Source organism: Sorex fumeus, unplaced genomic scaffold (genome assembly GCF_029834395.1).
Source record: "Sorex fumeus unplaced genomic scaffold, SorFum_2.1 ptg000010l, whole genome shotgun sequence".
Classification (NCBI taxonomy): domain Eukaryota; kingdom Metazoa; phylum Chordata; class Mammalia; order Eulipotyphla; family Soricidae; genus Sorex; species Sorex fumeus.
The window spans coordinates 18,588,094-18,601,651 of NW_026606067.1; positions in this window are offsets into that span (position 1 = coordinate 18,588,094).

Sequence of the window (13,558 nt, forward strand, 5' to 3'; positions counted from 1 at the left end):
AGTGTTCAACTTGATGGAAACTTTGATCTGAGGACCTAAAAGCACCTTAATAACAGTGATGTGACAACACAGGATTAAAGGTTTTCCAGATGCTCATTAGTTCTCCCTATAGTCTGACCTTCCTTATCTACTGCCCAAACTCTTAGCATCTCCCATCTTAGATCCCACTGACCTCTGCCTTCTTTTCTTGACTCCTCCACTTTGGGATTCTTGGCATTCTTTACCAATCACCAAGATACATATTCTCTAGACTCCATGAAATATACTCCATGTGTCGTCTCTGTAGCCAGCACTGAGAACTTCCCCTCTGAGAGTTGGCTGACTCTCACAGGACACAGCAGAATGAACTAGGCTAGATCATGGTGCTGTAGTGTTCAATCCCAACCTGAGTCTGTTTTTGTCCCTGTAACAAATGGCTCTTGATTATTCTCTGGAGGTCAAGGTAGGCCTCCATCTCCAGAACCCAGCCTGGATAAAGCTCTTCTCAGAGCCCAATATAAAACAAGCTCCATCACACCTAAGCTCTTCACTCCTCCGGGTTTGAAACCTAAAATTCTGCCTCATTTCCAAGAACCAACACCCACTCTTGGTCCACTTTCTGATTCCAACTTCACTGTATCTCAGCCCATATCATATACGTCTGGTTAAGACCTGCCACTCCCTCCCTCAGGACCTGGAGTAGTAGGATTCTGTCTTGTGTTGTTATTTTCAATATTTTGGGAATTAGAAAGAAGATAAAATATCATTATAAAAGAATGGATAAACTAGACTTGTTAAAATAAAAAAAAACTATGCTCTATGAAATATAATGAAAGGACAAGCAATAAACTGGAAGAAAATATTTGCTTATGATGGACTTGATAAAGGCCTTATCCTTAATATTCAAAGAACAGCTAAAATTAATTATAAGAAAATGAAGAACCTGATATTAAACTGGGCTAGAGGCTGAGAAGTTAGCACAAAGGGCTGGAGTGCCTTCTTTGATATAGGGTTTGATCCTCAGCATTGCATGGTCATCCCAAGAACTCAGAGTAATCTTCCAGCACTCTGAAGGGAGTAGCCCCAAGCATAACCGAGAGCTAAATAAACAAAATAAAAATAAGGCAAAATTAGACTAAGATTTTAACATTACCTTACCAATAAGACACATGGATGATAAGTACAAAGAAAACAGTACACACTTTTGGAATGGCCAAAATCTGGAACTCTGACCATATCATATGGAGACAAGAACATGGAGCAAATTGGATTCTCATTCACTGTTGGTGAGAATATAAAAATCATATCATCAATTGGGAGGAGTGGTTGGTAGGTGCTTACAAAACAAAACATACTATTATACTACTCAGCCATTATAAAACTTATGTCCACACAGAAAACTACACATGGATGTTTTTTACTCCTTTATTCATAACCATCCTGAATTGGAAGCAATCAAAATGCCCACCAGTAGGTGTATGAATAAATAAATTGTGTATTAGGACAATGGAATGCTAATTCAATGCAAGAAAGAAATGAGCTACCACGTCGTTAAAAGACATGGAGGAAACTAAAATACATATTGCTGACTGGAAGACACCAATTTTAAAAAGGCTACATAACTTATGATTCTAATTCTATAATATTCAGGAAAAAGTAAAAGTATTTCTACAAGAAAGAGAGCAGTGGTTGCCAAGGGTTGAAAGGAGGGAAGGAAGAATAGAGGACAGATAGTTTGTGAGGCAGCAAAAATACTCTGAAGTATCTTATAATGATAGATACATGTTATTCTACATTTGTCCAAACCCATAGAAAGCATAATACATAGAGTGAATGTCATGTAGCAGTGGACTCTAGGTGAAAATGATATGTCAACAGAGGTTCACAGATTGCAACAAACCCATCAATGTGGAATGTTGACTGTGGGAGGAAAGGGAAGAAGGGACGAGGAGAAGGCAATGAGGGAAAAAGGAAAGAAGGAAGAAAGGAAGTAGGAAGGAAGGAAGGAAGGAAGGAAGGAAGGAAGGAAGGAAGGGAGGGGAGAGAAGGAGGGAGGGAGGGAGGGAAGGAGAGAGGGAGGGAGGGAGGGAGGGAGGGAGGGAGGGAGGGAGGGAGGGAGGGAGGGAGGGAAGAAAGGAGAGGGAAGAGTGAAGGGGCCTGATTGGCATCAGAGGAGAAGGGGCAGCGTTATGATGTCTTCAGCAGTGAGTGTTCCCAGCTCAGTGGATCTGCTAGTTCCTTCCACCACTGCCCTCCAAGGCCCTCTCTTCTTGGGGATCCTTTCATAAGCACTAAGTGAGTGTACTAGATGTGACCCTTTGGCAGTGCTGAGACTTCTGAATGTAGGCTAGGGAGCAAGGGTGTGGCCCGTCTTGGGTCATGCCGTTTCTCACTCTTGCCATCAGTTCAGACTAAACTGACTCCATGTGGAAGAGTTGGCTCTGAGTTTTAGGGAAACGCTTCAAGTCCTGCTCCTATTTGATACTCAGGCTCCAGGGAGGCTGGGTCTGGTCCTAACATTTGGTCTGCATTACACATACATTGCACAGATCTCCCCGAAGGAATGACTCGCTCTAGAGTAGCCTCCCAGAGAAGGCAGCAACAATCAGGAGAGGACTTGCTATCTGGATTCAAACATGACCACCGGGTTCTGACGTGGCAGATTATAACGTAGGACTTAGTGACTGGGTTATTTTAGGATCCATGGACCCCAAATGGAATGCTTTGGACAGTGTGACACAGAAGTCAGACCCTCAGATTTAACACAATTACACAACATGACAAGACATTCTAAAGGGAATCATGGTTAATGAAAGGTGAAAGTTTTTGGAATAATTTCAATAGACTTCTAAGCGTGTGATCCCAGACATTCCCAATGATGATTTAACCAGGGTTGGAACAAGCCCTCTGTGTGAGCTTTTTTCTGATTGACAACTGTTGAAATCTTTATTTTATTTCTTGGTGCCACGTGGGAACACAGGACTTCATCATGCAAGGCCTCTGCTCTTCCTCTGGCTGCACTGAATTCTTGCTGTGGCCGAGGGGCCATGAAAAAAATCTTTTAGAAACATTTCTTCACTTGATCCTAAAACAACTATATTTGTTTTATGCATATTCTACTCACAAGAAAACCAAGGTTCACGTGACCAAAGTCATACAATTGGTACGTTTCCCCGAAGTGAATCAGACTCATCTCAATCTGTTTCTGTGGCCTGTGTTTTTCCTGTGGGCTTCAGCCTGAAAGAACAGTATCAGGATGTATAAAACTCAAATGAAACTGGAGGTATTAAAAATACATGCTTTTAAAAAGCAATTTACACTTTAAGTGTGACTAAAAGAGTTGGGAAGAGCCTCTCTCTGGAGACCATGATAAAGTCCAGGAAGAGAAACAGGTTCCTATAGTTCCAGGTCATTGGGTCAGGCTGTCAAAGAACAAGCACAGGGGCTTGGTCCCTTGGCCCCTCACCTTGCTCAAGATGCCTAACCTGCAAAACAAATTCTTCAGTGCAAGCTCCTGGTGATAAAACTCACTTTTAGCAAAGCAGAGGAGAATGCTGGGTCCTGTGCTTGCACAGTATTGAGAAGCCTGTCCTCGAACTGGGAACAGAAGGGAAGGGAGCTCTGAGCTCTGTGCAGTTCTTTTTCTCAAGGGCTGAGAATCCTGAGATCTATAAGAAGTCTGTGGGCACATGGGGAAGAGGTTTCTGTGATAGGAGCCCCTATAGGATGGCAAGGAGGGAACAGGAGTCAGCTAAGGGAACAGGGAGGGGGGAGAGAGGAAGACCCGAGAAAGAGAAGAGAGGGAAAAGGGAGAGGCGGAGGGGAGAAAGAGAGAGGAGATTGAGAGGGAGGGAGGAAGAAAGGGATCAGGAAGAGAGAGATGGGAAAAAGTAGTGAGGGGGAGAGAGAGAAAGAGAGTGAAGAGGAGAGGAGAGAGGAAGAAGAAGAGGGAAGTGAGAAAAGAGGGAGGGAGGGTGCATCGAGAGAGGGAGGCAGAGACTTAACAAGCATTTAGAGAGATGGAGCATTACAAGAGATTCACTGCAGAGCCTCCTGTCTGCCCCTCAGAGAAGGTCCCAACTTGCCTAAAGCAGCTCAAAACCAGGGAAGGGGGGAGGGGCAGGATTCCTTTAGAATTCCTTTAGAACAGGATCTTGGAAATCAATCAGGCAGTGACTCAGGGACTTGCTATGTGGTCCCAAAGAAGGCGAGTGCTAAAGGTCTGGTCTCTACAGGACAAAGTTGGAGTGAGGTCACCCAGGAAGGCTGCTGGGCAGAATTATGATTTGGGATTTGCAAATGTCTCTTCAACAAGGGCTAGAAACCGTTCCAAATGTAGAAAGGACTGAGAGAGTTACTGGGAATTCAGTGACTCTGGCTATCTGTGAAGCTTGAGAGGACACGGCAAGAGCACAGACCTTCACACTACTCTATGAAGAGGGAAGGGGAAGAACTGGTTTGGCCACCAGTCAAGAGGCAGGGGAAGCCTGGAGGCTTTCAGTTGTGTGAAGTTGGAATGAAGCAACAGTTAATGTGACTTCTACAAAAGCCAATAAAGCTGTCCCCACCCCAAAACAAAAGTGGCTTGGGGATCCTGATAGAATCCTGCCTATGTTGCACTGGTGGAACCACACCTACAGATCTGTGTCCAGGTGTGGCCACCAAACCGTCAGGAACCCAGTGTCACTCTGCTGAGGATGGTAAGACTCAATAGAAGGACAGTGAGGTGGCTGGAGTAGGGAACGGCTTTGAGTTTGTTTCCTGGTTGAGAGAACCTTGGGAGCACATGGAAGCACTATCTAGCTAAGGGGGGCCTTTGGAGAAAGGATTTGACATATTCACTCTAACTCCTGAAAGAATTCAATCCAGTGGGTGATGAATAAAGAGAGTTTGAAGCTCAATCAATCAATGAAAAAAATTCTCACCATTCAGATGGCTTTACCCCACATAATTGCTCAACAGACACTCCTCCCCTTGGGTGTTACTAGCATGAGCCAAAGGTGAGGGTGGGGGAGAGACATGGGACTCTCGGGGTTAGACAAAATAAACATATTTCTTTGGGACTGAGAAACTCCTCCAATCCTTCAGAGTGAGCATGGTTCCAATGTCTCCAAAAACATTTCCCAATCTGAGCTGACCACAAAATCAAGCGCTACTTTATTTCTTAATTTAGTTTTTATGACTCATCTGTTAACATCTCTGTAGCGCACATTTGGGGCACGCAGGCGTAAAGCTGTCAACAGGAAACTGGTTGCCTTGCAAAGGAAGTTAGCAGTCTGTCAGGATTTAAGCAGAGAGCACTGCAGCACTGCCTGAGAAAAGAGTGGCACAGGAAATGACTTCACAGAGGAGGAGACTCTACAGTTTTAGAGGCTACAGTTTTATGACTCCATTCCCTGTGTTAATAGCCCCCCTCTCCCTTCCTATCTCTCTCTCTCTTTCTCTCTCTCCCCCTCCCCTCGTGCGCGCGCGCGCACACACACACACACACACACACACACACACACACACATATTTTCAAGGCCCATAGTCTGCATTGTTTCCCATCTCAACCTGTCTGAAATCCTGCAGAGGTAGCCACATGCAAATATTCAGCTACTGATTTTCCTGCCTAGCAAGAGGTGCTCTGGGTAACCGCAGACTCATCAGACTTTACAAGGTGCCCGCGATGCCCCCACAAATGCCTTCCTGAGCCTGGAGAACCTTCAGGACATCCTCCAGCAGTACCCTCTCAGATTGACTGCTGAGAGCTATTTTCTGCCTCTAGTTTGTCAAATCTCACAAGTTGTTTTTATCTAAGATCTATGCGTGAGCATGTGTATTTATGTCGTGACATCTTAAGCCCTACCAGAGAGCGAGAACAGGATATGCATTTGTTATACAAGACTTTCACAACTGTGTGCCCACCAAAGGCATAACAGACAGTGACAAAATAATTTTAAAATGGCCCAGGGTGAACTCTGACACCTCTTGTCCCCTCTTGGTGATATTGTGTTTGGTCACTATGGAACAGCATACAAGTTCCTAAAAAAAAATAATTAAAAATAGAGGTACCGGATGATCCAGCAATTCCATTTGGAGATGTATGTGCCAAAAATACCTATTCCTCATAGCCAAGGAGGAAGGAACACACACACACACACACACACACACACACACACACACACACACACACATTGGAATTCTGTTAAATGGAGAGAAGAAAAGGGACTTCTGCCATCTGTACCTCCAACATCTCGACTAGATCTTCTCTGAACACAGAGGCCATTCTGAAACTTCTGAAACTAGAAGGCATGTCCTTGCTTCTCGTGATGGTCCTACACCTCTCCTTCCAGGTTTGCTCCCACTGGATCTCTGGTCCTGACCACCAGGACTCACTGACAGCCAGTGACTTTGAACTTGAGTGGCCCACCATCCTGGGTCGCACCTGGTTCTTGGCGTGTATTTCTACACCTGGGAAACACACCTGGGTATATTTCCAGTGACTCTCCTGCTTTCTTATTTCCTATCAGTGGAACCTGAACATGTGGCTCCTTGAATGAGTGCACCACTTGAGCAAACAAGTTAGAACTGCAAGGAGCCAGATCAAAAGTGGCAGCTTTCTCTGTGGAAAAGCCAGAAGGAATTCTGTGGCTGCAGAAACTGTGCTGGAGCAGCTGATCAGGAGGGAAATGATGGCTTTGACAGGAGTGTTAGAGGACAGACAGAGGTGAGGATGGGGGCCTCCCAGAGATTTCAGCTTCAAGTCTTCCATCAGTAGAGGAAACATAAAAAACTTCTCTTTGCTACAAATTAGCTTGTGAGTAAAAGATGCCATTTACAAACCACACTCCATGAAAGAGGGCTAGTCTGGGCCAGTGACTCTGAGGAAAGGGCTGCATCTGATTGCGACTTTAAGAAAGGAATTTGAAGCAAATGAAACAACTAACATGACCTCCCAGAAAGACATCCACAGACAGAAGCTCTCTAAATCCATGTGAATTTCATCATCATCATCATCATCATCATCATCATCATCATCATCATCATCATCTTCATGACCATCGTTATTAGTTTTGGATTTGGGGGCTACACCTGGCAGTGTGTTTGGTGGTCACTCAAAGCGGGACTCAGGGTACCATCTGCAGGGCTGAGGATTGAACTCAGTTGCCTGCAGCCCCACCTACTGTATTGTCTCTCCAGCCTGCCTGTGTGACCTTTAAATACAGCTTGAAGAGATGCACAATGCTGTAGGTCAAAGAAGTGCACCTCAGCAGTTTGACCTGGGAGCTCCTGGGGGGACTGGGGACCATCCCCCACATGCAGGGACCCTGGCTACTTCAGGAACCTCAGAGTCTGAAAGGGACAGAGGAATCCTTAGTTCTTGTCTGCTCCATGATGGTCGAAAGTGACAGTGTAACATGCCACTGTGCACACTCACATACACATATACTCACACACACACACTCACAACTCTACTCACACACATGCACAACACACATGCACACACACATGCACACATGTACACAAGAACACAGACTCCACACACACCACACTCACACACACTTCACACAAACACACACACACAGCAACAGCCCATGATTTCACCAAAAAAGGACCCTGCATTATTACCTCCAGAGGACTCATAGTGTCTGAGTTTAAAATGCACATTCTGTGTGCTTTGGGTCTACTAAGACAAATTACAGGACTAAAGTGCCTCAGAAACCTTGTGTTGGTATGCACTAGCAGACAGAAGAGCCTGAATATTTGGCAGAAAGCTACACTGCTCAAAAAAAAAAAAAACAACTCAACCGTGCTTGAGTTTGCTCCTGACCTTGGTGAGGGCACAGAGATGAAGGGAGTGAGGCCAGGCCAGTGAACAGCAGGAGCCTCAGCATGGGAGAAGGAGAAATACCTGGCCTCCCAGCAACTGAGTGCGCAGGGAAATCCATTTGCTTAGAACAGCTGATGCTGAGGTTTGCTTCTGCTTCATAAAAATAATTTCCTCAGCAGCTGTCTGATCTCCACCTGAGCGGATTACTGAACAAGTGGCAGCTTTGTGAGTCACTGTGGCTGTCAGGCGAGCATGGGCTGGGAGCATTTGGGGCAAGGAAGCCAGAGGAGATGGCTGTGAGCTCAGTGGTGTGGCCCTTTGATGGGGCGACAAAGTGCAGGCCTCCGTGTGATTGGAATTTTAATACATTGAGACTTTCTACAAGGATTGCAGAGTGTCAAGGCTCGTTAACTACAAATCAGAGTGTTGGCTCCCGCACTGAAAATAGCTCTTCCTCCTAAAAAATAAAGGCAGCTTATTACCCTGACTCTCTTGATTATGTGGCAGCAACATCAAGGATTTTTTTTTAATTTAAACTCTTCAGTATTGAAGAGTTCCCTGAAGTGATAGAATCCAAAGGTCAAGTTTGCAGACCTCAAAGAAATGGAGCAACATAAAAGAGGTAGACTTGTTATTCTGTGTAAGCACCGGGACAAGGGTGAGGCTACCTATTGAATATATTCCATCACTCCTAAGAGGCATAAAAATATTTGTGTGCAGATAAGCACACAGCACAAATTAAACACCTCATCTAATCCTCATCCCATCTATGATGGGATCACTGCTCCTTAGAATTATATGGATGGGGGTATGGTCCCGCCAGCAGGTCAACCTGTACCTGCAGGGTGAGTGCATCGGCAGCCTGATGGTGTCTTCAGGCTTCCTGATATCCCAAAATTGCTTCTGTGGCTTTGACCAGACCCCAACAACTTGTGACCAAGTTTACCAAGAAATTAAATGGCCAAAAGTTAGGCATGTGGGAGTCACACACACAAACCACCTCCAGCTCAGCTATACAAGCTCATTCATTGAGCTCATTTATTGGCCTTATTTCAGAGACCCATAAATAAATCTTGAAAGAAATCAAAAGCTGCCGTTAATCTTGGACCTGCACATGGCTGAACAGACTGGGGCAAATCAGAGGGGGGCTGGTTGGCCTGGTGCCCACCCAAGCAGAGTCCCCAGTAGCCACTTGCATCCACAATCCAAAATCGCAACCATAACCCCGGTCTGACTCCACCATCTCAGGACAGACCTCACCAAGATATAGCACTGTAGCACTGTCGCACTGTCCTCCTGTTGTTCATTGATTTGCTTGAGCAGGCCCAGTAACGTCTCCATTGTGAGACTTGTTGTTATTGTGTTTGGCATATTGAATACGTCTTGGGTAGCTTGCCAGGCTTTGTCGTGAGGGCGAGATACTCTCAGTAGCTTGCCGGGCTCTTCGAGAGGGGCGGAGGAATCGAACCCAGATTGGCCGGGCCGGCTGCATGCAAGGCAAATGCCCTACTGCTGTGCTATCGCTCCAGCCCACCAAGATATTATCTGTGGAAAATTCAGGTATGAGGGTTTTGTGACTGAAATGTCCAGGCTTTCTTGGAGGTCAGGATGGGCTACCTCCCCCCACTTTCCTGTACTTCTGAAAGCCTCAGCAGTCACATCCACGCCCCAAAGCTGCCACCCAATTGAAAAGCTACTCCATGTCGACTGGTTCAGCCCTTCTGGAAAACAGTATGGACGATTCTCAAAAAATTAGAAATTGAGCTCCCATTTGACCCAGCAATACCACCCCTGGGAATATATCCCAGAGAGGCAAAACTGTATAGTCGAAGTGACATCTGCACTTGTTTGTTCATTGCAGCACTCTTTACAATAGCCAGAAACTGGAAGAAACCTGAATGCCCAAGAACAGATGACTGTTTAAAGAAACTTTGGTACATCTACACAATGGAGTGCTATGTAGCTCTTAGAAAAGATGAAGTCATGAAATTTACATACAAGTGGTACAACATGGAAAGTATCATGCTAAGCGAAATGAGTCAGAAAGAGAGGGATAGACATAGAAAGATTGAATTCATCTGGGGGATATGAAGTAACAAAATATGAGATTAATACCCAAGAATAGCTGAGATCAGCACCAGGAGGATTACTCCATAGCTTAGTGGCCAGTCGGGCATTCTAGAGGAAAGGGCAGCTCAGACAGAGAAGGGAACACCAAATAAAGGGTGTTTGGAGGACCCTCCCAGGAGGGGAGATGCATGTCGAAAGTGGACTATGGACTGAACATGTTTGCCACTCAATGCCTCTTTTGCAGACCACAACACCCAAAAGGAGAGAGAGAACACAGGGGATTGCCCTGCCACAGAGGCAGGGGAGGATGGGGGGATGGGGGTGGGAGGGATATTATCCATGGTGGTGGAAAACGGGCACTGGTGGAGGGATGGGTATCTGATCATTGTATAATCAAACCCAAGCACAAAAAATTGTAGGTCTACAACTGTACCTCATGGTGTTTCACTAATAAAAAAAAAATTAAAAAAAAAAAAAAGAAAAGCTACTCCATCCTTACCATACCGAAAAAAAATACTGAATGCCCTGAACAAACACCATGCCCTCTTAGCATCTGTAGTGAAAACTATAATGCACAAAAGAAAAAGGAGAGAGAGAGAGCAAGAAGGAAAGTGCCTCCCATAGAGGGAGGCTGGGGGTGAGAGGTGGAGTGTTGGGAGATGGTGGTGGGAAAACAGGGGACATTGGTGGTGAGAAATGTACACTGGTGGAGGGATGTGTGCTGGATCATTGTATGACTGAAACCCAATTATGAGCAGTTTTGTAATGGTCTATCACGAATATTTAAGTAGAAAATTAAAAAAAAATTAATGTGAAGTTCATGCCCAATTCAATCAGCTTAATCAATGGCTGAATAGATAGCAGTACTCCTATATTTAAAAAAATGAATTATATGGAGAACTTAAAAAAATCCTGACACTTAGTCCACACTCCAGATCAATTAAGCTAAAAAGCTTTGCTGGTGGGACTCAGACATGAGGACACTTTAAAACCTCCTTTCTCCCCGTGAAGTCTTATGTTAGCCAAGGTCATGACCTGTTTTCCCATAAAAAAGTTGAATTCCTTATTCATGGTTTATGTAGTAATTTTTTTTAGCATTTACTACTAATATGGCAACCATTATATTAAGATTATACTAGGCTCATTTTGGTAGACCAACTGTTCACCACTGCAAGTCTTTAAATATTATCAATTCAACATGGGCTATAATATCTAAAATGTCTCTCATTCCTATATACTAAAACCATACAAGATGTCATCATAAGTTAAACATCTGCATCTCATGGAAAATAACTTTAAATCTCAGAGATAAATCAGGCTGGTAAAATAGAAGCTGGATTCCAAATGAGTTATTGTTTTAGTACAGATATTGAGAAATTCTACTTAACTTGGCTTTCCTTTATTGGTAATATTTTTAAGTTCTGAAATAGTCTTATTTCTCAAAAATGAATTATTTCCTAAAAACTGCATGATTTACTATCATAACAAACATCAAATAACTCAAGTGTTTGTCAGTTTACCTTCATGGTTATAGCTCTTATGGCCTCTTCAAGGATCATTACATTGTTTTAGATAAATGGCCCATAAACTTCTGTTTACTGAAATCTTTTCCTCTTCTAAACTCCAGTGCTTCTCTAAAACAGAAATAGACTAGAGCCAGGGAAGTCAGTAAACCTCAGAGTCCATGGTGCCTCTATCAACAATTTGAGAAATAGCTCTTGTGCTGGGCACATCCCCACACTACATGACCACAGTAAGTGTTAAAGTTAGTGAAAAATCTGAAGAGCTATAGTGAACAAGGTCATTCTCTGGGAAAGATGATCTTAGTGAGGAAGGCTGAAGATATGGAAATAGAATTGTTAAAAGTACATTCTATGTCTTAAAATGTTTTGTTTTTTCTTATCCACAAGCATGCATGCTCCTGTTTGAAGATTGCTTAATGGAAGAGCTTGGTTTTACAAAAAAGTCATATGAGAATTCAAACCCTGTGCAGTCTATGTGAGCTGTATAATCTAAAAGAGCTTTTTTTCCTCCCTGAATTTCTGTTTTCTGGTGGCTGAGTCTTTTAAAAGTTTTTTTATTTGTTTTGTTTTGGGGCCTCACCCTGCAGAGCTCAGGGCTAACTCCTGACTCTGAACTCTGGGATCACTCCTGTTGGAGCTTGGGGCCAGCCTATGGGGTGTTAAGGATTGAACTTGGGTCAAGTTCATGCATGCAAGGCAAGTGCATTACCCACTATACTATCACTCCAGCCCTTATTAAGTGAAAATTTATAAATATCTAAGATTTCACTGATTGGTAGTGTAAAGAAATTAATGAATAGTACCAAAATCTTCTGGGGACCAACGTGATAGTACAGTTGATAGGTGCTTGCCTTACATGCAGCCAACCTAAATTAGATCCCTGGTGCCCCTCCCTGCCAGGAGTGATCCCTGAATGCAGAGCCAGGAATAAGTACTGAGCCTCACCCAATGCAGCTCCCAAACAAACAAAAAAATTCTTCTGTATAATCACTTAGCATAATTTTTGTTGCAACAAATGCTTTAGCCATTCTCAATAATAGCTTCTGGTCTAAATGCTTACTAGGTGGTAAAATTTGAGAGGAATTTTAGTGCCAGAGTGTGGGGTACTTGAATACTGGGTTTAGTATTCTGGCTCACAGGTGGGGTTGCAGGATCCAGGCTGACAGCAGGCCCCAAACCTGGAGCATATTACTTCTCAGGAATCATCTAACAGTATGTTCCCAGATTATATTCCTAAACTCACATTTCTTAAACCATCTTTGGGGTACATTGAAAACACTCAAAGTTAACAAAAACACACCACAATATAGTCCACTGTGACCAAGTAAGTATAAGAAACTCCACACTCTTTCTATGAAATTTATTGAGTAAATTGACATTTTTGTGATATCCTGAACAAATGAACTCATTTTCCATCTTGTAATCTGATTTTTCCACATTGCTTATGGCACAGCATACCATTGTTGATGTTTTTTTGAAACTGCCCTTTCTCTCTGAGTCCCCAAACATTAAAAGATTCTCTGGGGTTAGAAAAAGCTAAAATGGACTAGTCTACATTCTGTCCCTTTGTCAGTGTATCATTTGAAGCATACAACAACGTGTCTCTGGAAGAAAATACCCCATTGCATCCTCTTGGCTCTGATGGAAGCAAAGTAGAACTTTAGAAACATTTTTTCACTCATAAGGACCCCAGGCCCCTGACCTGTAAATCCAGGGCAGTGGGGACTGGCCAGCAGCCCTTCTTAACCTCTAGTCTCCTTCTCTTCATTACCATACCCACCTTCCACTTCCCATGACATTGCTCTGCCATTTTTTGTACATGTAATGTATGCACATTGCATGTTCTTCAACTGTGCATGTGTGGGTTTTCCCTCATGCATATGTATGTATGACTCAGAATTAAAGCTCTCAGAAGAGAGCAATATAGAGATGCTCCAGACCCTGCGGCAGGCTGTCTCATAGAGACAACTGGAAGGGAGGCGGGCAAGTTTCCTTCTTCATCCCAACAGAGCCCCATGCAGCTGAAAAACTCCAGAACTCAGTCACTGCTCACAGCTGCTGGAATGAGCCTTACCCATGAGTGAATCTGCTGTATAATGGTATTTAAAATTTTAAACTTTCTGGCTGTGAGACATCTCATACTCCACACCACTGATGTACCAAGAGTAGTACA